The sequence below is a fragment of the Cuculus canorus genome, chromosome 1 (assembly GCF_017976375.1).
Source record: "Cuculus canorus isolate bCucCan1 chromosome 1, bCucCan1.pri, whole genome shotgun sequence".
Classification (NCBI taxonomy): Eukaryota; Metazoa; Chordata; class Aves; order Cuculiformes; family Cuculidae; genus Cuculus; species Cuculus canorus.
The window spans coordinates 126812603-126840113 of record NC_071401.1 but is presented as its reverse complement, the minus strand read 5'-3'; the positions used below and the strand labels follow the sequence as shown (position 1 = coordinate 126840113).

The following is a 27511-nucleotide window of genomic DNA, read 5'->3' as shown; positions in this document are numbered from 1 at the left end:
GCTCTCACCTGCGGGCTGGGCGGGGGCTGCGGCCGCTCCTCGCCTCCCACCGAAAGGAGGATGGAGCGATGCAAGATGCTCCCCGGGAGCTCCCCCCGCCGGGCTGGGGCGCTGCGGGCTCGGGGCTTGCTCTCCCCACCTCGCTCGGGTGGAGCGGGAGGGCAGCGCTCGGAGCAAACGCTGCCGGATTTCCGAGGCACCGGCGTTTCGGTTTCGATTCCCGGGAGTGGTTTGAGGCTGGAAGAGGTGAGAGCCGGCCCGGGAAGGGGGATTTTGGGGCGGTGCTGCCCCTGCCCTCGGTCCCCTGCCCACGGCTGACGCAGGGGGAGAAAACACGGATGCAAATGGGTGATGCGGAATCGGTCTTTTTTAGGAAACAGGGATGCAAAAGGATGGTGCGGAATCAGCCTTTTTTTTTTTTTTACTGCCTCTTTATTGTTTATAGGGGGGAAAAAATAAATTTATTGTCCAGTTTTCGAGCATCACCATCTGACTACGGCGGGAGGGATGAACATTGACAGAGAGCTCCGTGGGGAGCCGCCTTTTGTGATTCATTCGCGTGATGCAGAGAAGAGGACCACGAAGCTGGTGAAGGGTTTGGAAGGGAAGCCCTCTGTGAAGACCGGCTGAAGTCACTTGGTCTGTTCAGCCTGGAGGAGACTGAGGGGAGACCACATTGGGGTCTACAGCTTCCTCAGAAGGGGAGGAGGGGGTGCAGGTGCTCCTCTCTTCTCTCTGGTGACCAATGATGGGACCCGAGGGAATGGCAGGAGGATGTGCTAGGATAGAGTTAGGTTAGATATTAGGAAAAGTCTCTTCGCTCAGAGGGTGTTGGAGCACTGAAACAGCTCACCAGGGAAGTAGTCATGGTGCCAAGCCTGACAGTGTTGAAGAATCATTTGGACATCACCCTCAGACACACGGTGTGAATGTTGGGGTTGTCCTGTGCAGGGGCAGGAGTTGAAGTAGATAATCCTTGTGGGCCCCTTCTGTCTAAGGACATTCTATGAGATGTGGCCCTCCATTGGAAGGTGCTGGTTGGCTCAGCTCTGCAAATGTTGGATGGCATTGCTCCATTTGCCCAAGCACTGAATAGGCAATAGCCACCCAGTGTAATTTTCCAGTCTATATGACTTACATTTATATTTTTCACCTACCTTTTTAACAACTATGTGACACCAATAGTTCCTGTAGGTCTACCCAAGTGTCCCCGTGCAATTAGGAGAGGGCCAAAGTGCCATGAGCATCCTAACAAAAGACTTGAGGCTGATCTTTTCTCCCACATTTACATTGGAATCATGCCATTTTCTTTGTACTCTGTCAAACTCATGCTAGGAAATTGTCATTGACAGTAAATGAGTAGGAAGTAAGCTGAGATAAATCAACGTAAGTAAGAATAAACCCATAATTAGAGGCTCAAGGACACTGCCTCACTGAGTCACAAACTGATGGATGCTTCCACTGTCCTGGGAAAATCCTATTCAATTCACCTTCCCTGGCTTCTGCTGGTGGCCACTGTCAGAAAGAAGGGCTATGGGAGATCTTGTCTGACCTGGTACAACTGCCCCTACAGCTCTGGTACAGCCCTCACTGCCTTTTCCAAGGAGAAACTGGCTCACTGTGGAGAAATTTCTGATTCTGAATGATTAGTTCATGCAATATCTTTTCTTTCTTTTGTCCATCTGGAGAAATCTCCTCTTCACTCCATTTTAGCAGAATTATTAGGAATTTCTGCTAAGTGCACAAATTTGTATTTTTGCTATTAAATTGTATGTCATTTCTCTTTCTCCTGTCTGCAGACTCACTGAATTCTTTCCATAGGGTATTCCAATCATTTTCTGTTCTAACTGCAGCTCTTAGGTTTATGTCATCAGCAAATTTCATTAGCACACTCATGGTTTTTTGTGCCAAGGTCACTAATAAAATTTTAACTAAGATTCAGTCTGAGCTCAGTCCCTGTGGAACTACATTAGTAATCCCCCTCCATCTGGAGTTTCTCTTTCAGCACATGCTATTGTCCTTACTTTTCATTTCTTGCATTCATCTGAATCTCTCCATCTTAATTAATATTTTCTCGCATGGCATCCTCTCAAATGTTTTATTGAAGTCCAGATAGATTTGATCTACAGTATTTTCATTGTTTGAGAAAATGATTTATCAGACAAAGATACTGCCTTATTCTGGAATGTTCTGTGGTGAAGTCTTGATGCATTTTAACTAGTTTTGCATATACCTCTGCATCTCCAATTATTTCTTCCTTCAATGTTTGTTCTGAAGCTTTGTATATATTATGAGGTCAGATAAAAGAGCCTGTAGCTACTTGGATCAGTCCATTTTGTCACCAAGTAAAAGTCCCTCACAAAAAAACTCTAGACTTTTCAGTCTTTCCTGGGCTGCTGTGGCCACTAGGTCTGACCTGAAATTAAGGTACAGCAGCCTGTGGCCGATTTTAGACTAACCCCTCAGGCCAAAAACGCCAGATGTTATATTTTTTTTCCTTCAAAGCCTGCTTTGCAGGTTTCTTCCACAAAACCATGTGTTCAGATTTCCCAGACGGACTTACAGTCCTGCCTTTGAGATTTTATGTATTCAACCTGAATGTTCTCAGATTGCTTTGCATATTACCTCTTTTACATTTATTATTATTTATTAACATTTTCTCAGCAACCAAAAAAGAACAGTTGAAGAACACTGCTTCTACATTCTTCTTTATGAGCATGTCCAGTCAACGGATTTAGGAATTAACCTTAATATTTTAAAACAAAATCGTTTTGCTCATCTCCAATTGCAATCAACTGCCACCTCAAAATGAGATGTTGAAGTAGAGCTCATGGGTGAATGAAGTTCTGGTTTATCTTACGGAACCCAGAGAGGCTTCCTCTTTAGCACTAGTTTGGTCTAAAAGAGATCTCTTTCTGTGGACTTGGACACTTTTTTACTTAGTTCCTAATTGGCATGAGACTCCAAGCTCCTTTTTTTTTTTTTTTTGCAGACAGTGAAGACAGCAGTGAGATCCTTGCTGAAAGTGGAATGTAATTCCTCATAACAGTAGCACAAATTAGAGGAAAGGAAGGCAGGTCCAGATTTTTGGCTGGACCACCGTACTTCCATATCCTTCAGCTGGCATGAAACTCTCCCCTATTGTACCTTGTATGTCCTTTTGCACATCCAAATAAACAGGTTGTTTAAAGACAGCTTTACATGGACCCCAGCTACGGCACTGAGCTCAGTTTGTAGAACGCGGCTATCTAGAAATTTTGAAGAGAGGATCTTCCAGTCATTGAGGTCTTCTGAGCAGCACAATTCAAATCACAGCAGTGATGACTATAAAGACTGTCAGATCATCACTGCAAGACTTTGGTGCTAACTCAGCTGTTCATCCACTTGTGTTGGCAGAAACCCTGAGTGAGGTGTACTTTTGTTACTTCAACTGTGCTGGTAGATGATCAATATTCTGTAGGTAGGATCTAAAGCTAAATATAGACCATACTTAGACCACAAAAAGCAAGTTTTATTGATAAAATAGTGTAGTAACATCAGGCTGCAGGTTTTTACTTAGTAAAAAGATTACCTCTGTTTTCATCCAAGATGCAACAAGTTTGTTCCATGCATCTTTAAGATAAGACTGAGCACTGAGGCTAGTGCACCTTATGCAAACTGGAGGAAAGATCAAAAGAAACAGCAAGGTTATGTTTTAGACTAAGACTGTGACATCTCACCAAGCTAATCTTACTAAGCCATTCAACATTTTGCCTTCAAAATAAGAGAGTACTTCATAGGTGGGTGTACCCAATTTGACTCTATTGTATGTATATATTCTAACCTTTCATTTCATATGAACCAGAGGCAAATGTATGCTATTTGTAATCTCTAAATTTGTACTGTATATACAGGTTCACTTAAGGAACATAATTCACAATCATTAAGATTTGCTTTAGAGAAGGTTGCAAATCAGAGCCCTGTAATGCAAAATGACTTAATTTGGGGCACTGTGTCTTTTATTTGTGATGTATAATGTATCAGTTACCACCATGAATGCAATATAAATACATCAATTCAGTGGAACCTCCAGTATTCTTCCAATGCATCTGTAATTTCTAAAATAGCAGTGTAGTACTACTGTATGGATAATAAAGCAAAAACATTACTTTTAAAAGTCCAGAAGAAATTCCTTACCACTTAGTGTTAAAAAATAGTACACATCAATTAAAAAGAATTGCTTGGTTTCTAGTTTTGTTTCTTTAATACCTCCCCCATTTGGGCAGCATTTCAAAGCTTCCCATTGCTTCAGAATAGAATTGGACATTGAAGGAAAGCTGTGAATCAAAAGTAAGACTTAAGGGACTAAAGAGTTGTTTGGATTTTGTTTTTCCTCTCTGTTTGCTTTCACACATGTTTATGAACTCACAGCTGGATTTCCTCAAGCAGGAAATTCCACAGTAATTATCATTAGTGAGCTATGGTAATAGCAGTCCCATGAATCCACAGGCTCTTTTCAAAGTCATTCCCTTTTAAAGGAAATAAACACTAATATGGGCCAAATTCTCATTTGCTGGGTTAGTGTCACTGAACTTAGCAACAAAACAATTTATTCTGGCAAATCATCTGTATGCTTGTTTCAAACAAGCTTATTATGAGGCATGGAGTAACTGCAAGAGTGGTGTGGTACAGCCCACAAGTACTACTGAAGCACTTCTGTACAAATACATTTGTTGCTTTAGTAGGTAATGTAAAGAAAAAGCAAAATGAGCTTGGCTGGTAATTCCTAGGGGGCAGAGATAAGTAAGGATCAATGGAGAAACATTACAGATATGGATATTTCTGAGAAATACCTTCCACAACCATGAAAAGCACATTGGCCACAAGCAGTGGTCCATCCAGCTGAAGTCCTGCCTCTTGGTGCTTACCATGTGTGTCAAGAAAGTTTCATACTTTCTAGAAGGAAGCCATGGTGAGATTTGTCCCTCATGAAGATTTTAATGGCATCCATAAAAGATCTGGTCTTCAACCAAAGTGTGAAAATTAAATCCCTTTCTAAACTTTTTGACAACTGACGAAAAAATCTCAAAATCAAGTTCTTTTTGTAATTTTCAGCCCTTGTCCAGAAATATGTTCATGAGTTTCTTTCTACCTCATCTTTATCACCTACCTAAATTCCACATAAGGTGATGACTTAGGCTTTACTTTCTGACATGCATTCATTAATCAGAGTTTGTTCTCTGAGAAGATGGAGAAGAATTGGCTTGTTCCAGGTCATGAACTGCTTTGATCTGAATTTCTACCAAAGCTTTGCGTCAGTTGACATCGAGGTCCCTCTTGATATGTACCACTTAGAAGTGAAACTGTGTGCCATCTCTGCATAAAAGGACATTACTATCATCAGATTGAGTTGAGAAGAGTTCTTCTCAAATCAGATTCCAATACAAATAAAACAGTGAACTGTAGAATCAGCACATATGGCAGTAGATTTTTATCAATTGGTTAACAGCTCCAATAACATAGATGCCTACACATCAGTCATGTAAACAGAGCTCAATCACCATATGGAATTAGACCAAGACAATAATGTGCAACAAAGTAAGGCAATCCTATTCATGTTCCATATGGCTTCTTTTGCCTTCTATCCATTGTGCTGCATCTTCTCTGTATAATGGACAGTTGTGTTTTACTTTTCAAAATGGTTGTATGAAATCAGGAATCCAAATGTACTATCAATGCCCCAAAAATACAGAGGGTATGTGAAGAGAACTTAAACTGATTTTTTTTAACATATTTTTCTTCTGTATCAATTTCATGCTTACTTGAACCCTACTTAATTTTTTTCTAGTTGATGAAGATGCTTAAACTAAATCTTACTCCACTACTAGGAGAGCCCCTTCTACACTAGTGAAATGGGTCCTTTTGTTATAGCACAGCTATTGCAATATTGAGCTTTAAGAGAGAAACTCAAAGGCTGCTGTCAGCAGATACAAGCAAAGGTATGTATTTACACATTCCTTTATCTGCATTATTCCAAGTATAAAGTAGAACATAGATTATTTTCCTCTCTACCAAGACAAATGGACACAAATTCTTATTTCAAAGAGAAAAGGATGAAAAGAAATAGATACTTCGAGGAATTCGCTTGAGAGAAGCAAATCACTATTGTGAAAAGCCTGATGCTTTTCTTGCTTTCAGCCCAAACGTTTGGAGCTAAAAATTAACAGTTTGGATTTTTCAGACAGATGTGCTAAGCACATCTTTTGAAAATCAGACTTAGAAGATGGCCCTTGCAAGACTGAATTGCCAATGCAATGTAAGTGCTTTTCCAAGTGACGTGGAAGTACAATCATAGTCCGGTGGCTTTCAGGTCTGAGACTTGGTGAGCCGCGGGGTGGGGGGAAGAAACGAAGAGAAAGCTGAAAGAAGAGTCTTCCATCTAGTGGAAGCTTTTTTCTTTAACATCTAATTCAGAACTGCCTGCAATTTTAACAGTGAATTTAGTCCAGTAATTACCATTCACAGAGCCCCGTGCTTTTGTGTGTCAGCATATAACTACAGACTGGGATGCTCTACTGATACGTGGTCCAGCCTTAAACCACTTTCTCATCTTCCCTGGCATACTCAAAACTCCTATAAAGCAGGCAGTGTTCAAGTTTACATTATTTTAGAAATGAGCTGTGGGGAGCATGGTATTGCCTTTAGTTTTCTTCCTAAAATAGGAAAGTGATTTGAGCTGTGTTACTGTTTGAACTTGGAGCTTGCCTTTGGAAATGGAGAATGGACTAGAGGCTGGCTGTTGAACCACATCTTTATGTACTACTGGATGCTGCAGTGGTTGGCTTAAGTGCTACTGTGCTTTTATGTCATTTTGACTGGAGTGTTACTGATTTTTTTAGCTGGATCGAAGCAAATTTGGTGTCTGGTGTTCAAAGTATGGGAAGAGCAAGTGAAAATGAGGAAGCTGCTGCTTGGGAATCCATTATCAAACAAATGGGTTGACCATCCTCCTGCCACTGAAAATGAAGTGAAACAACTAAAGTTCTGGCAGCAGGAATGGTCTGCAGTGCAGAACGAAGGAGGCATCACATGCAACTACCACAGCTAGTACCATTTCCCTGTAAATGATTACCTGCTTGAACAACTAACATTAGTGCCCTGTACATAATTCATTTTGACTCAGATCTGGTGCCTCTCCTACGGTGAAGTCAAAAGAAGGTAGGTGCTGCTTCTTTCCCTGGTGATCTTGTAAATCTGAAGTATGTAGATGCAAAGGGTCACCTCCACGTGGTGAGGTACAAAAGAGAAAACTGGTCTACACCACGAAGAATACACCACTGGGCTTTTTCCTCTTTCGCATCAATGACAGTCTTCTGAACAAAAGGCAGCAGAGGACTTGCATGCTTCATTTCCCTAAACAGATTTATAAATTGTAGCAGCACCCTAGCAGGTGCTGGGGTTTGAATTCTCCCATTTGCCTTTTTTTTTCACTTGAGCAAAGGCAGCTGGTGAACTGTAGGGAAATTACAAACTTTTAAAGAAAGGGCTTAATCCACCATCTGAAATTCACAGAAGCATTAAGTCATTATTCAAATGAAAAGCTGCTTTTACCCATTAACATATTTTAGTCAACAACAAAAAAAGCAAGATGCTGATATGAAGGAAGATATGCTCGTTCTTATTTATATGGTAATTGAATGGTCAGGGAGTTTGCCTGTTATTTTCCTAAGACATGGTGTGAATCAATTAAAACTATGTTGCACTACTCTTCTAATGGAACCTGGCGCCATTAAGAAATATTTTCCTCTTCCTAAGATGTGATGGGGAAAGAGATATTGAAAGTCAACCTATTTATGCAACCTACTTTGTAACATGATTGCTGGCTTTTGCCTTTCTACAGACAAAGCAAAATTAATAATTCTTCTCCATAACAAGTGACAAGAGAATTATTTCTGTCTATCAAACCCTAAATAGGAGTAAAAATATTGCTTCCCCTCCCATAAATTTGCATATTTAGAGTGTTCTTAGTAAAATCTGGCGCGTTATATTTCAATAGCTCATATTCTTTGTCAATCAAGCTTCTTTCAAGAGTGAAAATATTTTTAAAAGCCAGCGTACAACTGCAATTCCCTTTCGTCCAAGCAGCACATCTTGTAAATCACAGTGCAAAAACTCTGACTTTGTTTAGATGGGCAGAGTTCCACTGATACTGGTGGTGCTGTGGCTGAACTGAGCTGGGTCCAAAGAAGTCCAGCAAGCTCCGCTGCAAATACATCATTAACAGAAATAATTGTCAATGCTGAGGAAGTGCCCTGAGAAGATATCACTTACTGTTGTATAAGTACTCTCTTAATACCCTGGATTCATCACTGAAGTTGGATTGCTGCTCAGTTTTTAAGCCAAGGGAGCCATTTGTCACCATTTTATGCATATCTGTCTCTCGATTTATGCAAATTCCCCAGAGTCTCACCAAAAAGAAACCAAAAAGACAAATCACTATCCAGTGGTGTGGGATTATTAGCATTTCATTTATGAATGTGCTTACACGTATTGGCACCAGTTTTCCTACCTAAGCAACCTGACAATTTGAGGCACAGAAGGGTAAATGCTTCAGTGCTGTCAGGTATTACAGAGGTCAAACCCATCATTTGGAAAGGGGTTTGAAGGAGCTGTTGTCCAGAAAATGTTACCCTCTCATCAGACATTTCTAAAAGGTGAATTGCCTAATTCTCAAAGTAGTGTATATGGATATCAAAGATAATACAAAAGGACAAGGCTCAGACTCACAGGCTGTCCAATATCCCAACTCTCTGGAAGAGTTTCTGGCATCACACGAGGACAAGTCAGAGCATGAGTGTGGAAGAGCAGCTGCATAAACACTTTGCATGCTAAGCCCGAGACCCATCTCTAAACACGCTCTGTAATCCTGAAGGGGAGAATAAAATATCTTCCCCCAAAAAATTGTGATAAATCTGTATGACACCATTATCCTATCACACATTTTGGCCATGGAACATCTTTCTGAAAATCTACACTAGTGAAGGTTTTAGATCTGGAAGCATTTGGGGTAGGTTGGCAGTTCTGCTTTGCTGGTACATACGAAAAATAACACGGTGCTTACAAACCCCAGTGAAGCTGTCATACACGTTCTCAAATTTGTATCCCACCTACAGTGCCCAAAAACATATACATTTTTCATTTAAAAAAGAGCTAAGGGATTCAGAATACAAGAAGCATTCATAAGCCAATGGAACAGGCGTATCATACTGAAAACTAAATAACCTGAGTTTGGTCAAAGCAATGCTAGACAGTCTAATGATCTTGTAACTACGCAGCTGAGATAACGGGGAACTTGAGAGTGTGACTGATAAGCAGCTAGACTAACATGAATGATATCTATAATCCATCAGTGAACTCAGAAAGGACAAAGAAGAATCTCTGCTGGATGCTGTGGTTTTATGGAATGAGGATGTGCAGTGGAGAAAGTCTCCCAGTATATTTACAGACTGATTTAATGTCCAGAGTGGTTCCAGACCCCTGGTCTTAAATGAACACGTGATGAATGGAGTTAAAACTTCACACACAGATGAGGTAAGCAACCAATTAACACATAGAGACCATGTTACTTCTACTTAGCAGTGTGGTTTGTATTAACAATAGCAAGCACATGCCCTAGTTAGGTTGAAATGCTTTTGGTGTCTGACACTTTTTATATGCCTAATTGACTAAAATGTGTCCCAGGAAAAAGACACTTAAGGTGTACTGCTTTAGCTGTATTGATACTTATTGATACTACTTATTGCAGGATAACTGCCTGTAGAGATGGATGCTAATACAAGCAGGAATAAGATGCTCTGCCCATGTAGGGCCATTTTCATCAAAGACCAGAATTTCCACAAAAGTATTTAGAGGTATATAAAACAAAATTAATATAAAAAGTGAAATAAAAGCTTAGACCAGATTAATGTATTGTCCTTATACATACTCAAGAACCCTACTGGTAGATCTAAAAGGAAAAAAGGCTGGTTTGAGATAAGCAAGTTAAAAAAAAGGAAAAAAGGAAAAAAAAAAAGAGAAGTTGCACAGATTTGCACTGGAATGGGAATTATCTCATGTTCATAAAATTTAAGATTTTAAACCATAATGAATTGAAAAGCAAATGCACACTATTTCAGAAATATCATAGAATCATAGAATAGTTAGGTTTGGAAGGGACGTTAAATATCATCCAGTTCCAACCCACCTGCCATGGACAGGGACACCTCCTACTAGCTCAGGCTGCCCAAGGCCCCATCCAACCTGGCCTTGAACACCTCCAGGAATGGGGCAGCCACAACTTCCCTGGGCAACCTGTGCCAGTGCCTCACCACTCTCATGACGAAGAAATTCTTCCTAATGTCTAGTCTAAATCTGCCCCTCTCCAGTTTATACTCATTCCCCCTCATCACCACAAACCTTTATGAATAGTCCCTCCCCAGCTTTCTTGTAGCTCCTTTCAGGTACTGGAAGGTCGCTATAAGATCTCCTCGGAGCCTTCTCTTCTCCAGGCTGAACAACCCCAATTCTCTCAGCCTGTCCCCGCATGGAAAGTGCTCCAGCCTTTCGGTCATGTTTGTAGCCCTCCTCTGGACCTGTTCCAACAGCTCTATATCCTTCTGACGTTGAGAATTCCGGAACTGGACACAGTATTCCAGATGAGGTCTCACAAGAGAGGAATAGAGGTGAAGAATCACTTCCCTCGACCTGCCTTCCAATACCAGAGTTTTTAATAAAAAAGTAATTTGAAAAGCGTTTCATTTCACCCATTTAATCATGATCTGAAGATACCACTTTGGAAAAAAAGAATAAGAAAAATCCAAATGAAAGAGAAAAAAGTATGAGTACATTCTGCTTACTGAAATAATATTTTTGATCAAGAAAAATAGGAAATTCTAGCTGAGGGGATGCAGTTCTGCCTCCTCTTTAGCTGGAGGCATCAGAAATACGGCAATAGAGATTATGGGCACCTGCTGAATTTTCTATGGCTACAAATCACTTTTTATAGCTAAAGAGCTCATGGGGAGAGAGGGGCGTCTGGACCAGAAAAATAATTGCAGCTACAAAGCCTGTCTGAGCAGTGTAAGGGTTACACTTTATTCATGGAAAGGTTTAAGAAAATAACAGGGAGTCAGAAAAGACAAAATAATGCCATAAAAGAACAGAATGCTGGAAAAAAATTTATGTTTTTTTATGGACTTTTGTATTTTTCATGCATATTTTCACTCTAAGCCCTTGCATGCACTCCCAGAAATCTGTCAACACAGAAGAAAATGAAACTAACTGTGTTTTCCCACCTCACCCCCTTGCAAGAGATTTTTTTTTTTCCCTTCTGTTTTTATCCCAGGCTTTCCTAATGACTTATTTTTCTCATTCATCATGTATGCTGTTCTGCCTGCCTCTTGTTCTCTTATGTCTCATTGCACTGCACGCTTTCCAGGATGCAGAGGTTGCCAGAGTGACGATGCCTATTTCAAGGGTGACAAAAGTCATTCATTTGAATAACACACCAAAATTTGCACTGAATATTACCAAACACATCACTGCTTGGCAGATAATCATTCTCCTTGACAGTTTCCGAGTGAGGATGTACCAAGTGAAGATTATTCAGAATAGGCTGTAAGTGCAAACTGAGTTGCGTTTGAAAACCTGCAAAGTCGAGGCAGCTTGATAACATGTAGTTTGGAGCTCCTGTAGTTATAAGACCCCATGGATCAATGTTTTGAATCCCTGGTTCCATTATAAATTCCACAAACAATATTCTGCTCCTGGATGTTAACATGCTGAGTGTTGCAAGGAATTGGTTTACAGAAGTCCCTGTAGAGAGGGCAATGATATTACAAGCATCTGTTGTATTTTCAGAAGCATTACATTGCCTTTTCTCTTTGGGATTATTACTGTGAAAAACCACTGTACATGAAAAAGCCAAAAGTCATTGAAAATAAACCAGGAAAAATTAAAAGGAAGGTGTATAGTGCCTGGAAATTCTTTGAAAATTTCTGTAGTTATGCAGAAACTTTCTTCAGAAAGTCCCAAAATAACAAGGGAAAATCTACATATTCTATAAATTATATTACTCAAACTCTAGGCTATAGCCATTTATCTCTTTATATGCATTGGAGGAATCCAAGCCTTAGGCTTTACTGTGCTGGGATCTTCACAAATGCAGAACAGAAGGGAATCAGGCACTCAGTGACTTAAAATCTAAGAAACATGTGAATAACAAGCAGCAAGGCAGTGCCAATAATTAGACTATCTTACTAGAAGTTCTTTCCAAACAGTGCAGGCCAAGTACTGTCTTCCAGCTCATCCTACCAAAAATCTCCAAACCAATACAATTACAAAGAACTGAAAATTACCTCTTGGCCTAAACAGAGGCTCCACTGTGTCATCCTAGTATTTCTTATCCTGTATTATGTATTATGTGTGCCTGCATTTTAGTGTATGATAGCAGGTTGGTTTTTTTTTTTTTTTTGAAGTTTGATTCTAGCCATAAAGAAAGCTGGAGTTGCCAAGGGTAGCAGATAACAAATAGTCTTCCTGGTAGTTCAGCAGTTTGTCTGAGGAAGATCTCTGCATAGAAAAGAAAAGATTTTGTAAATCTCCTTACTTTGATTAGAGGTAGTTTTAGAACCCATTATACATTGTCTTTAGAAGCTGTAAGCTATATAATTCCTCAGTACCCAGGAAGAAAGGCTAAACCGAAAAGCAAGACTCTGGACTTATGCAAAAAAAACTTTTGCTTTGCAGTAAAATCTCTAAGCCTGTTCAGTTAATCAAGCATTGTATGGTTAATTTGAGTTTGTTTTTCATTTGAGATTTGCCTAGTATGCTTTGATGTATTTTCCTCATGATGCTGTACATTTGATCCATCTTTGCCAAAAAGAGAGGGGAATTTTTGGGCACAATATATACTTAGTACATAACTCTGTAAGCCTATCAATCAGTATCTATTGTCTCTGTTGCCAGTTGGGTATTACTGCTAAATAATATATGCATATTAAGTCTTCCTCTTGGGAAAGTCATTAAATCTGAGATGATCAAAAACATCCAGACCTAGAAGTAGCACTACAGCAGCTACTCTCCAGAAGCTCTAACAATAGAAAAGAATTGATACATTGGCTATCTTGCCATCTCAAATTGCTGAGGAGCCAGCACAGCGTGTGTGTGCTTCCACACATAGCAACTGAAACCTATAAGAAGTAATTGGTAGTTTGCCAGTTGAAAGCTTAGGTCAATATCAATGGTGCTGCCCCTCTTTCGAGGAATTGCTGCTATCCATTGCTGGAAATTATGAACCGTCAACCTTGAGAACAGCACTGAAAGTTGAAGAACAGACCAAAAGCCTATTTAAGTAGCTCTTCATTAACTGTATTCAGAACCCCCATGCAGACTGAGTCCACCCATCTTTCGAGAAATTTAGGTAACTATGAATAGAAAAGCGTCTGTAATTATTAAAAGCTGAAGTACATCCATCCTTCATGTGTTACATGGGTTCTCGTGAAATATTTGGTTTGTCTTATTCATTTATGTTAACACTTTTTCTCTCATTAATGCCTTGAAAGGACAAGACTCCATGTCTCTGAGTCTCTTTTTACATGTTTAAGATGAAATGTGATTTGCTGAGGACTCTGTAGCTTGTAGGAGAGGACACAGAGGGCTAGAAATGATCATTTGGCAAAAGAAGAGAGTGCTATCATTTCCATACTATCAATTTCATTTAGCTTTGTTACTTTTTGGCAAGACACAGGCACAGTTGAAACAACTTGTCCCAGAATGTAAAACATTAATCTCTGTTCACATATTGCTTTTCCAGGCATATTTGTTTTGCAAAGTAACCTTTAAAAATAGGAAAGTGAGTACCATGAAAGGCAGTGTTATTCTGAAATGTATTTAAGAAAAGAAAATTTCTTTGCTGGAACTCATACTGCATCACTACTGTGATCAAAAGTTAGAGGAGGCTTTTTGATGACTTTGCAAATGCATCTAGCAGATGTGAGTGGTTGCGCAAAGATGTAGCATGAAGTACTGTTATAAATAGAGGGGTTCTTGAACACTGGAGACTGTCAATTGCCCTCATGTCAAGTGAAATAAGTCGAGTTACACCAATTAGTGCTAATAATACCATCCTCAGCTGGCATAAAGTTTTTAATGAATATTAGGACAGCAGTGCCTAACAAGCACTCAGGGACAGATCCTTGCCTTGCAAAGTACTCAGCAGAAGACATTTATAACCCTAGGGCTAAATAGACAAGGCAATGACAAGCATCAACTTGACAATTATTACTTTTTCCTCTCATGGGTTTACTCTGAAGGTGAAGTGGTATATGTAAATCAAAGCAAAAAATGAAAGGCAACGCTAGAGAAAACGGTATGAAAAAAAGAGAGAAAAGCATGAAAGCTGTTAGTTGTTTGTGGGCTCCTGCTTTGCCTGTTTCTGTTGACTGCTGGTGCTGCATGGCTCTTCTCTCTAGTGTTTGACCACCACCACATGGCTGAAGGAGAGACTGTTGGATCCAAATTCCTGCTGAGTGCTGCAAGGGAGCCCCTTTTCCCCACAGCCAGATGGAGCGAGGTGGTGCCTCTGGTGCTGTTCTTGCACTGCTGCTTTTAGAGCAGCTGCAGAAGACAGCAATAGAGTGACTGCTGTAATGCTGTTGAAGTCTTGCCCTAACATTGGAGTAACAAACTCTGAAAATGAGTACATTCCTATCATTCAGATTTTCTGTGCTTCATTTTAGCACGTGGCAGGTGGCCTCAGTACTGTAAGGTAGAAAGCATTACTCAGAATTAAATAGCCTTCACTGGCTCAGCATCTCGCTAGACTGAGTTCAATTTTGCTTTATACCAAACAAAGTCAGATGAAAGTAGAAGTCAGGCAGACCTTGGCCTCCACTGTAATCAAATAAAATAGACTACATGCAGCTCGTGCTGCAGTGGGCCAGTAAAAACATGTCAATCAGCTGTTAAGGTAATACATGAGGAAGCAATCTCCAAAACTGAATTAGGAAGATAATGCATGTTTTTCCAGGAATGGGAATAAAGGATTTTACTGAGTAGTCCTGAACTTCGAGGTAAACTCTGGAATTCAACCAGATATTGATTTTCTAAGTACATTCCCCATAAATCCATATAGCATTAATAAAAAATATTGAAGAATTAACAACATTGCTACTGCATTTTATGTCTCAAGATCTTAAATTCACCATCTAGAATTCTAAAATTCTAACAGTTTTGTCACGCCTCAAAAATGCATTTTGTTTTATGTCACTACTATCTTTTTCACAATCAAAACTTGTACATTAATTGAAAATTCTTTCTGTCAATTCCTAAAACATGAAATTATTTCTGGTCTAAGATTATTTCAATACACAAAATTTTGCTTGAGCGTTTTGAGACAGATTATTATCTTCAGTGAATCTGCCTCTGGTTGTGCAAGATACACTAGGTAAATGCAAAGTTGTTATATTGAGCTGCCAACTAACAGTGTGCAGAGAGCATCACTGTAGCTGTGAATGTTTCTCAACGTCCAACATATGAATTTAGAAATACCACACAGTTCTGTCCATGTCAGGTGTCAAAGCAGCAAACTAGAAACCCAGAGTCTGGCAGACTGTGTTCTTTCTTTTCAGCGTGTGTGTTTGAACTGTAATCACAGCTATTTGCTTATTTGCTTTCTGAAGAGCAAAGAATAATCTGTTGGTCTCAGCGCTGGAGTTCATTGAATTTCCTCTCACGCACATGCTTTCACATACCCCAACCTGACAAAGCAGAGTTAGTGTGTATTTATTAAACAAAAAGATAAGGATAATTTAACTGATCTCAGTGTTTATATACACTGTAAAGTTTCAATGTCTATAAATCTTGCAAAATAAAAGTGGCAAAAAATTAACAGCACTGAATTCAGCTATTTACATTGGGTCTGAAAAAGGCTTAGCTGGTATTTCCTGAATACAAGGTCACAGGCGCTGTGGCTATGGAGGAGGAAAATAAACTTGTAGGAGTGGGAAGGAAGCACAGTTTTGTTGCAGGGCAAGAATATGTAGAAAACACTCTCTAGTAGGAAAAAGAAACCAAATTAAGCTATTAATAACTACTTCATGTATAAATACGTAACCCAGATCCTTCTGCCTTAGTTGTCATCCTATTTTTTGCTGTTGCATTTTTAGCTTTCCTGCCTATAGTCAAGCCCTGATACTGCAGGAAAATCCAGAGCCCATCTTAGGCTCAGGTTTTTTGTTCTTAAGTATCTCGTTTAAACAAGGTTACCAAGATGTATGATTTTAAACAGATTCAGTCAAATCTGTGTAAAAGGATGCCTCGATGCTTATTTTGATTTAAACTGAGTTTATTTTGGGTCAGCTGATATGAGTTACCAAGAGTTTTGCATAGTTGGCCCTGGTCTAGCATAAACTAAAATAATAAAGAACAGCAAAATCAGAATATTAAGTGTTGGAAGAAAGTGTACACTTCAAACCAGCAAAATTTTCTTCTGGGCTACAAGACTCTGATTAAAAGGTACTAAGAAAAGAGCTTGGTCTGTGTTATTATTTGGTTTTTTTTATAGCTAATCCTTATGTACAGGATATAGGATAAACAATAGCAAACAGAGAAAGACAACCTGCTGAAAGCCTGTTTAAAGGAAGATAAACAACCAAAATATGGTGTCTCTTGAAGGTAAAGAAAGCTGCACAAGAAACAAGGCAATTCCTTTTATTTTCAGTGCTCCAGCCTCTTTGAGATGCCCTTAGAGCTTCACAGTGATTAGGAAAATGGGGCACTTTTTTCACCTACCACCAGCAAAGTCTTAGGTACCCTAGAGGAGAAGCTCTGTAATAATGCAAATACAGGAGAGCAGAATTTATGATCTTACTGCAATACAAAGGCCATAGAAGTTGAACATCTGCATACAACTTAACATTTTAAAAATTGTTCTTTCAACGTGGGAGATTAAATCAGCAACATGCCCGTTGTTACAATGCAAACTATTGCAGCAGCCGTCTCTGCTGCAAAAGCTGCTTTCAGATTCTCCAGCAAATTTGTGTGGTTGATTTCTTTCTTCCTCTCTCGGGGTTAAAACAAAATAATTACCAAAGCTGTTAAGAGAATCTTTGCTGCTTTACTATCTTGAGAGATAGCCTGCTTTGTGGTTTACATCCTCTATCCTGTAGTTGTTAGGTGGTGTAAGCCACTATTGCAGACTATGGATTGATCTTTGCGCTTACCATCGGCTGAGCACATATATTTTATCACATCTATTTCAAATTAGGGGGTTTACCCATTTCCTTTCTAAGAGACGGAGAGATTACCAAGGGCAAAGAATTGCCAAAAAAAAGTTCTGAACAGCTTCCTTTGCTAAAAGAGGATTTTTTTTTCTTTTTTAAAGATGAGTTGAGAGAAGTCTAACTAGAGATGCAAGATGAAAGCATCTTTCCTGCTTTGGTGATGAAAGGGAGACAGAGCTTAAGAAGTTTTCTGGAGAGGGAAGCAGCATATTAGAAGAGATAAATATTTCTTTACAAAAATCACAACCCAAAACATTGCTGTGCTTCAATGTAGAGATCAAAACCGGGCCTGCCGTTTAAAAAATAACAGGAACCGGTACATGCGGGCATGGAGCAGTGGAGCCTTATCCTTTGAGCAGATTCTTGTATGCTTATGTTAGGGCTGGTGTGTTATTAGTGCTACTTAGGTGGAATTACTTAATGGAGTAAGAGACATAGTTTTCCAAATTTCATCCCTGGCCCAGGCTTCTTTTTCACTTCTTTGCACAAACATCAAAGAATGGGATTTTATTCCTCTGCATAGTGGCAATTCAAATCTTGCTGGTTTCAAAAGAATCAGCACAGGATGAAAACCAATTTTTTTTTTTTAACTTTCCATCATTATATGCCCTGGTGTGTGTTCGAGCAGATGCATAAAATGTTCTTTTTTTTCTCACAGATAATATACTGCCCATTTAGAGTCAGGGCAGGACTTAATTCCAGATTTTTTGGTGAAAATTCCTCTCCGTTTAACATGTTGATTTATGTTTTATTCTTAACAGAGCAACATAACCCAATAATAGTGAAAATTATTGTATGACCATGTTTCTGTTTCAGCTTATGCTTAACCTTAGCTTTCAAATGCCACATTTTCTGTATTTCTAATGATTCATTTGAACATCTGGTGAAACTTAACAGCTCTGGATAGGAAAGCTCTATTGGCTTATAAATCACTTCATTGCTTCCACACACAATAATCACTTTCCTCACTTCCAAAAGCCAAGTCAGCTATAGCATCTGAGAACTTTGGCTCAGGGACTACAAAAGGAATCAGTACAATTATATCAACTGGATAAGTAAAATGGATTTAATATAATCTGTTTTGGTATCAGTCCAGTTCTAGAACGCAGTAAACTATTCCAAGAGAACCACAACCACCAGCCACTGCAACCACCTCTGCAGGAAGACCAAAGGAAATGTAGGTCTTTTGCTCCGTGTTAGACTGACAGAGTTGGGACAATGAAAATGAGATTGCCACTCTGTTCCTTTTCTTTTTATAGAAATTCTAGTTCTCTTCTTCCCCTGCAGAGGACAGAATTCACGCAGAGAAAAACACCCAACAAATCCTTCCAGTGACAAATTTTCAGCAATTTTTTGTGGTTGTTACTTGACATGTAATGTAATACTGACTGAAAATAATTTCCCCTTCCCAGTCATTGACAGAAGTCACTAAGCCATTTTTATGGTGTCTTTTACTGATTCGAAGAAGTCTGTACACAAGAGATGGTGTTACAAAAGGGTAATCCCAACCCATGGTACTTGGCTGCCATATATTTAAATGGCAGAAGGAAGGACTATGTAGCACATAGCAGAGAGAATCCAGAGGGGCATCAAGCTTTGATATTATCTCTTCCACTCTGCAGTATGTCTCCAACACTATCTTGACAGTGTTATTTTCTCTTTATACACTTTTTATTTTGTGCAGATAAATGCCCAGAGACAAGCACCAGTGAGTTCAGGACACAAGGCACCAGGAATCATCATTTGACACTTAGAAATACCATGGCATTACTCTGTGGCTGGAAGTCAATGAGTCAGCACAGAGCTGTGTGGTGGCGTGCATCTCAAAGCTGTGTCTGTGCAGCTTCCTGAGAACAAGGAAGAAGTTCTCCAGAGAGTGTGGTACACATGGATGCTCATTATTACTCACCCAAGTATAGTATGAGGAATAACACTCAAATAAATAATACTTCGCGTAGTATGGTAGCTATTGAATGACATATCTTCTCCATTCTGAAGCATCAGGTGAATCCTATAGCACCTACGCTTCATGTGAAACCCTAATAATTTTAGTACTGAGCGGGGAAAAGATAAACTCAAAAAATTAAAAAGGGAGTGAAGGACAATTACAGTTAAATTACAATTCATTAGAAAGCCTTGAAGAGGGGAAAGGAGTCCTTGCAAAGGAAAGGAAGAAGAGGACAGTGTGGGAGAGGCTCTGAGCAGAAACATGCTGTCATGCACAGGCATACTCTGCTCCCAAACCTCTCAAATTAGATTATGAACAGGAAGCTAAAAGGAAGGAATAATAAAAATAAGAACATCAGGAGGAAAAAAAAGATCAAATAGTCTTGGAGGTTAGCTGCTGTGCAACTTTCTTGTCCCAAATGTGATTTCAATTTTGGGCTTCACGTGGATTTTTAGGAAATATCTGTTCTCACTAATTATGGCTCATTTTGGCTTGCTGGTTTCTTAAAGATGTTTTTGCAATAAAGTAGGTCATGTAGAAGGAGCTGGAGGAGAGATGTATGGCTTCATGGAGGACTGCCAAGAGGAAATCATGGTTCTCAAAGACATCCTGCTATTGCTGAAGTACATCTCACACAGGTGACTGCAGAAAGGCTCAAAGTAGAAAGAGCATTTTGAAAGGGTCTGTGGTCCTTACAGCTGCTTGTCAAACACCTGAAGCAGAGTGCAGCATTTTGACGCCATGACAATATTTGCCTCAGTTATCCCTAAACTTTTTAAGCCACTAGATCACTTCCAGCATAATGATCTCAAGGACCCAGAGGTTGAAATAAAATACAACTCCATCTTATTGCTAGCAACCCAGTGCTCTGTTGTCTATGCTAGAAGATGACACTGCTGTCCGGGAGGTGTCTGGACCAGGGCAGGTGAGTACCATACAGGTGGTGTGTACTTTCTGATTGCCTTTTTTTTCATTTTTACATGGAACATAAGTGGGTGAATGGAAAAATATATGAGGGGAGAGCAAATAGAAGTTCTTTCCAGCTATCCCTTGCCCTTGTCAATCCATGTCTAGATCTACAAATGTGCTGATAATTCGGTCTGTAATCAGGTAGCTTTGCTAAAAGAAGAGTAGCAACCACCCTTTAGCCACTAGCATTAACAAAACTGCTAAATGCATTCTGCTGCATGGTGAAGAAGGGACCAACTAAAGTACAGCTTAGCTCCCATTCCTTTCAGCACTGTCTGCTTTGGTGCTGGTGTAACTTTGCATGATTATAAATTGGTGATAGCAAGCATGAAAAACAGTCTGCTCTAGCTACAAGGGCACACGGAAAACAGTTGGATGCCTTCATTGCCTTCTGTCCTTTAGGTGTATAGAGCTGCATTTGAATTACTGAAGACACCCCATCCATTTCATAAAGAATTAACTAGCTCAGGCCTTTGTGGACTGCTAGTCAGAAAGTAGCCCTGAATTTGCCCCCCTCATTCCAATTAAATTAATTACTTTATTTCCTGTATGCAGCAGGAATGAGAGAACTACTCTGGTTTGGTATAGTTCTTTGCTTTTAAAGTCATCCCTGGCTTCCTTCACATTACCTTACTGGTATCATTTTTATGCCATGCTAGTACTTAATGCAAAGTTTCCAGCTAAGGGTGGATTAATCCTAGACAGCAGAATTGGTGCCAAGCTAGAGTAACGCAGAGAGCTTGACAAATTAACTTAAAAAGCACGTGATCTGAGCATGATAGCTTTGTGAGAGAAAGCATGCATACAGCAGGGGTGAGAAATTTCTTGTAGACTTAAGGCAATCCTACTAGACAAATGTATCAGTAGATTCTCATTTTCTGCTGTTTAAGACACGATCGGTTGCCTTATCTGACTTGTTGGTGTAGAAATCCTGGAAAAGTCTCAGACTGGGTCTTATATTCTAAAGGGCATACGTTTTTATTTCTATTCAGAACCGAGCTTTAAAGTGCTGTCTATGACTTTCAGGGAAGTAGGTTAAACAGTACTAGGATCCATGAATCAAGTTGCCTTTCCTTTTGTATAGTTGAAGAAGAATATGCAGGCAATGCTATTGTGGGATTCAGTTGGTTCAATCCTTGTCTATCTCCATCAGCACTGTTGCTTGTTTTCAACAAGGACCTACAAGATATGATTTGGTTCTCAAATGCAAGGTATTGTCATTTTTCTTCCCTTCTTCTCAGTCAGCATCCTACTCTGTTAATAGCTGCACTTTCATAGGGAAGCCATGGGGAACAGTCTAAGGTTTTTCAAGCTCGTTCTTGGAGGATAAGCTTTCTGCTGCTTAGGGTCAATGAGTGGAAAGCAGTAACAGGCTCTCCATGAGATTGCATGGATCCCAGTAGGATCCCCATGCAGTTAGAAATGAGAACCAGGATCAGCCACCTAAGTTAGGCTGTGGCTCTGAATCGTTCTCTCTCTCTTCCACTGAGCATGCAAACCATCTGTGGAGAATTAAAGATCTAACTTCCATGCTTTTGAACTGTATCAGTTCCTGTCCCACCATAGGTTTGCTTTATAAAAACCCAACTAACGTCACCCGCCCAGCCCCCTAACCCCGAAAAACTCAAGTGCTTTACTGTGTGTAAGTAGAGTGTAACCAATATGAGTGGAAGACTAGATGCATGCCTAAAATAAGTAGTTCCTAGGTACCAAGGTCTCCATAGCCTTGATCTTCATTAACTGATGTTAACTAGTGACCTTTCACCATAGTTTTACCTCTTGTTTGTAACACACAGGTAACCACAAAAGTGAAATATGTATCTTCCTTTCTTTCTCCCAAAATTGTAACACCTTAAAATATGACAACTTGAAATGGAGTGTGAGGAGGAATAAAAAAAAGGAAAGTAGGAGTAATCCACTGACTGTCTTGAGTTGGGTTAGCAACATGCCCAAGCCATACAGTTTTATTTGGTCTTACTAATTAGCAAGGTACTGACATCTTTGCTCCCTGGCTCTCAGATTCATGGGATGAGGGGGAACTTTCTTCTTCAGAGAAACTTAATTTCTAACCTTCTATTTAACTGGTAGAATGTTTGCAGCCTGTAAGGTTCATTTCTTTATCACTTCTTGCAGCAAGTCCCGGTGGGAGGGTGGAGAATTCGGTGATTTGCTCTGTTACTTCTATGTCTCTAGATCCCTTTGTACATCCCCACACCTTAGTGCCACTTACCAAGTATTATATTACAAGTACATTTTAGCAAAAGGATTTCCTGGTTTGATTCCAACAGATCCCAGCATCTGGGGAAAGAAAAGCATTGGCAAATACCAAAGGCTTTCTGCAGACAATGCTTGATCACGCTTTTTGCACCGGCTTTATAGGGGTGCACACTCCACCTATTCAAGAGGAAGCTGGGTGCTACTGAAGAATGTTTTCTGCTCCAGAGAAAGCTTTTCATCAGTGCATTTTTCTAGGCAGAATGAGAGGAAGATGCTTTGGGAAAATGTGGTTGGCGGAACTCTTCCCAGAATCCACATTTATTTGCAGTTGGTGTTCCTGCCTTGAACAAAATGCAGACAGACGTACATGCTTCTCCTAATTAACAGGCAGTTTTGTTTTTACAAAGCTTCTCATTGTACTACCTAGTGCCTGCCAGATATAACACACACAGAGACTACAATATGAAAGTGTTTTCTTCTCTCACTTAAGGACCGGATAATGAGTTTGAAGAGCTTTGACTTCATACTGCTGGGAACCTGAATGATTTGGTAGTCAGACTCCTAGAGAGGGAAGAAGTCAAGCCCTTCTTTAAAGCACACATCATTTCGGAAGGCTCCAAAGCCAAAGAAATGAGAATTCAAGTTCTACATCTCATTCCTTACCCATATTCAACCATCAGACTCTGACCAGTCCCTGCCTCAAAACAATCTTCAGATTTATAAGGAGAAAATAAAACATTCTACTGGCTGTACCCCAACATACATTCTCTCTACTAATGCTCAGTAGAATTAAAGATATGAGACCAAACCCCTGTGGATTAGAAACCTTAGAAGAATCCCATCCGAGATTTACTTGCTCTGCTCCAGGTAAAAACAACCAGTACTGCTACTCTGCTCTTTTTCAATTAATTGAAAATCTCTACTTAAAGTATGGTCTTACGTATATAGCTTTGAGTTCACACCATGCTCTTCCTCCAAGGCTTTTGGAATGCCTTATGTCCACTTGATATCCTCCCCTTTTTGTGTTTCTGGTGTCTGGCTGCACAAAATCTATCAATTGGAGTGCAATTTGATGTTCCTGCTATGCTTTCCTTGTGAGGTCATGGATTATACACTGCTGTCCTTGCTTGTTACAAGTCCTTTTCTCTAGTTCACAAGGTTAAAGATATTCCATCACATCGCTCATGCTGTTAATTAGTCTGATGTACGGTAAGTGCTTGAGATTAGTAATATTTTCCAAGTGCTTTCTAGAAAAATCCTGTTATAAATTTCCTTGGAAGTACAAACTAAAATGGCTTTTGTGGGACCACACCATTCCACACAGCCTAATGCCAAATCTTCACATGGCTGATCGCCTAACTACAAAAATGCAGTCTGTGTCAAGTATTGATCACATTTCTATCAAGATCGCCAGCACATGTAACACAGAGCTTATGCTAGGTGTAAAAGGACCAACAACCCCAGCTCCACCTTGCTATTATCCAGTTGCTTTATAATTGCTTTTGAAACTCATGTGACCAGTTATGTTACGTGAGGTTATGTTAGTTGAGCACTTTGCATTTTAATCTAGCCCTACAAACCGCACAGCTGGATATGCTGCACTGTTGAACCACACAGGGCTGAAAACTGATGAAGCAAGTCTGATAAATCCTGCTATGATTATTTTAGGAAGATTTTAGAACAGCTGTCTGGTTTTCCCCTCTTCCACTTCATTCTCCTCACGCCCATGCTCTTTTAGCAGGAAATATGTTCACATCTCAGTTGCTTGAGCCTATTTAATTTAAAACAACAAGCTCTGAACTGACTACAACAAGAGCATATGTTCCTTTAGACTATTGTGACTACAGCCTAGAAAAGAACAACAGGAGACACAGCTGGGACCAGTATTGCCTTTGGCAGACACCTTGGAAGGTTCAGAGTGCCACAGAAAGGCAAGGAAGAGAGCAAGACTTGGCAATGCCTTAAACTGCTGTATGGTGGCCATCCTAGGGGGTGGGGAGCCCAACAGAAAAATTTTCAGCATGTGTGTGTGCCGACATGGGAAAAATGCAATAAGGATTTGAAGAACAAATTAATGAAAAAAAAAAACCCAAACCTCCCCTCCCCCCCCCAAAAAAAAAACCCAAAGAAGTTATTGGGCAACAAGAAATGTCCATTACCTTGAAAAGGACCTTATAACCTTCTCATATGCAATTATTTGTGCTTGCATGGGAGGCTATCCTATGTCTGTCTCTATGACTTTGTTAGTAACTGAGAAAATCACTACTGGTCTTGAGGCAAGGCAGATACAAGAACGAGAAAATGGCTGCAGAGGGTTATGATGTTTTCATGGGGAGGGACCAAACTATTTCTGAGATAAAAGCCAATCTTGTTCTATAAACTTGGTTTTCAGGGGACCTCTATCCAAGAACGGGATGCATCTTCCTAGACTACAGTCTGAACGTACACAAAACAAACCAGGAATTAGGTTCTTCCAGAAAAAAGAAAAAAGAAGTTAAATTAAAACAAAGCCATCTCTTTTTGCATTGCTTTTTAAATGTAGATGTGGGAAACTCCAGACCAATGGACTATCTTATCAGCCTCTTCAGCAATCCTTCTCCAAGGGAGGGAAGGTCATTCTCAAAGGCTTATCTGTAACAGAGGGTAGGCATGCTGTTTTGGAGCTGAAGAGCCTGCTTCTGAGAGCAACCTTTGAGGTACATTTTCTAAAGAGAAATTTATTGATCAGAGACTCCCATTTATGCCTAAGGATAAGAGCTCAAGAGCTCTTGCTTACAACCACAAGTCCCAAACTGAAGACATGCTAGAGAATCAATCAGTTCTATGCATTGACTTATTCTTTCACCCATGCAGGAATCCCCTGCTGCTTTTTTGCCTTGATGTATGCAAAGGCCTATCTTCCTACAAGGATATTGCCATTGTTGACACCTTTCTGTAGCCAGCAATGCCTTTGTGCCACTCTGCTCTGTGATCACACTGAGGAAGTCTCTCTGGGTAGCCTGGCAAAGGAATTGGATGAACACTGGAGCTTTGAAAAGAGCTGGACAAAAGATAATCTGGGACCCCACAGCTGGACTTTTCTCTGGAACTTGGTTAGGTCTCTGAAGGAAGAAGTAGACAGGGATCAAGAGGAAGCTGTGATTTGACTACATGCTTGGTAAAGGCCAAAGAAGAAGGGACAGGGGCCCTTGCATGACCTCCAATGCCACATTGCATAGGGCTCTTGGGCTGCCCTGAGCCAAGGGCCCCAGCTGGGTGTCAGACATGGGGTAAACTGGACTGGTTTTCCTCTCTCAAGGAACAACCCCTGAAAAACCCTTCTATCCGCAGTGATCCTCAGCATGGCCTTTGGCCAACAGCCAAAGTCCGAGAGGCATTTTGTTATGGGGCTTAAGAACTTGCTTCCCATCTCCTTTTCCCAAATGCCCAGCAGAACTCCTCAGCATTGGCCATACTCACCTCTTCAATGGGCATCTTTCCGAGTGGTGATATCACTGCATCTCCCTGGAGAGTTCTCAAGGATGGCTGGACCTCTGTCTTTTTCAAAAAAAGGCTGTGTGCAGTCTCCAAGACAAATACCCAGATTCCTGTGCCCCAACTCTGACACTCCTTCTCCAGGAGGGCTCAGAGCCACCTCTATCACCTTCTAAAAGAGAGGAAAACTTGTCCTGGTCTTGGGGCATATGGTTGCAGGAGATTGATCCATCCTCCTGGAAGAGAAAGGACTTCATGGTGAAGAAGTATGATGTCACCTCCTGAACTGAGAACAGTCTTGAACACTGTCACTCCAGCTTGACAAAAGCCATTTGTGACAAGCTTCATCTTGTGCTCTTCCCAGTTGTCCTCATGTGAGCAGAACATAAAAGAGCCTAAATAAAAAGGCAGTCTGCAAAGTAGATTGGCCACTTCAAATTCAGACTGTTTCACTTGACGTTGAGAGCAGAAACTGTGCCAGCAATGCTCAACATCAGTTTGGCCAGCCAAGGCATTGAGGCTTCTGGAGTTGACAGAAGCATCTTCTGGCACTGTCTGATGCAGCTGCCTTGTGCTATCTTGATATGAGCCTCCAACACAGCTAGAAAAGGGAAGGACTTCCAAAAGGAGAGAGGATCAGGATCTGGTTTTCTAGGAATTAGGCTCTCTACTGATGGGAGCTCCTTGCACTTCCCCTACAAGGAATTTCAGGTTTTCACCTCTCAGATCTCATTTGTGTCTCCAAGCTATGTTTCATGCCTGAGCCTGGAGGACTGTATGTTCACTGGACTATGAAACAATCTGTTCAATCATGAATTTAGATGCATTCTTTTTATTGCCTTGGACAAGCACTTGAATTGCTGGTTCATTTTTGCTAGTTACTTAAGAGGAATAATGGAAACCCCCAAAGGACACAGTTCATATTACAGTGTGCCTAGGCTGCAAGAACGCTGTCCCAGGTTACCTCTAGAAACTGTAAGATGGCAGCAGAGATCTACACCTGTTCTTGCCTTTACCTATGCCTTCTTTGCCCTCACGCCTAAAGATTTAAAAAGCTGAGCACAATATTCAGCTTTGGAGTATATAAAATATTTTGATCCAACAACATCAGCATGTTAACTGTAGTTTTGCTTTTTAAGCTAGGTATGCAAAACAAAACAGCTACTACACACTTTAATATATTAGCACAGTAACGGCATGTAAATAAAAGCACAGCTCCTACTATTTCATGCGTTAAGATACACATTAAATTCAGTCATTCATCAGATAAATATTGTTGAACTTTCTTTGTATCATAGCTAGAAATAGCAGCAGAGAGCTTTTATCAACAGCAAACTGTTAGGCCTTCTTGCAAGCCTCATTGAATCATCTAAAGCACCCCTGAAAATTACTCGACAGTTATATCAAATAGTCTCAAAGAATGATAGATATTTGGCCACTTCTAAAGCTAAGTTACTTCCTACCTACATTGAGAATAAATTTTTAAGATACAGATTTTTTTTTGAGCTCTGCATTTCCTAAGGGCATCTTAAATTACAACTCAACAATGACTGCAAAGCTGAACTTTCATGTTTGCACAATATATTTGGCTTTCAGTGAAAAA

At 40.1% G+C, this 27511-nt stretch overlaps 1 protein-coding gene and 1 long non-coding RNA gene across 6 annotated transcripts in view; one reads left to right on the top strand and one right to left on the bottom strand.

The window, feature by feature from the left end:
* Positions 1 to 217, bottom strand: part of ARHGAP8 (Rho GTPase activating protein 8) — an 85824-nt gene extending 85607 nt beyond the window's left edge. For both annotated transcript variants that reach the window (XM_054056177.1, XM_054056170.1), the window contains exon 1: positions 9 to 217. The gene's annotated coding sequence lies outside the window, so the exon portion shown is untranslated. The remainder of the gene's footprint in view (positions 1 to 8) is intronic.
* On the top strand, positions 108 to 27511 carry LOC128850926 (uncharacterized). 4 transcript variants are annotated; one of them, XR_008448164.1, is made up of 7 exons: positions 155 to 246; positions 5828 to 5978; positions 6879 to 7197; positions 9390 to 9570; positions 18985 to 19181; positions 19775 to 20173; positions 24827 to 27511. It is a non-coding gene; the product is annotated as an uncharacterized LOC128850926 (long non-coding RNA). The 4 variants fall into 4 exon arrangements; XR_008448166.1 differs by lacking the exon at positions 18985 to 19181 and having other exon boundaries at positions 19778 to 20173; XR_008448163.1 differs by lacking the exon at positions 18985 to 19181.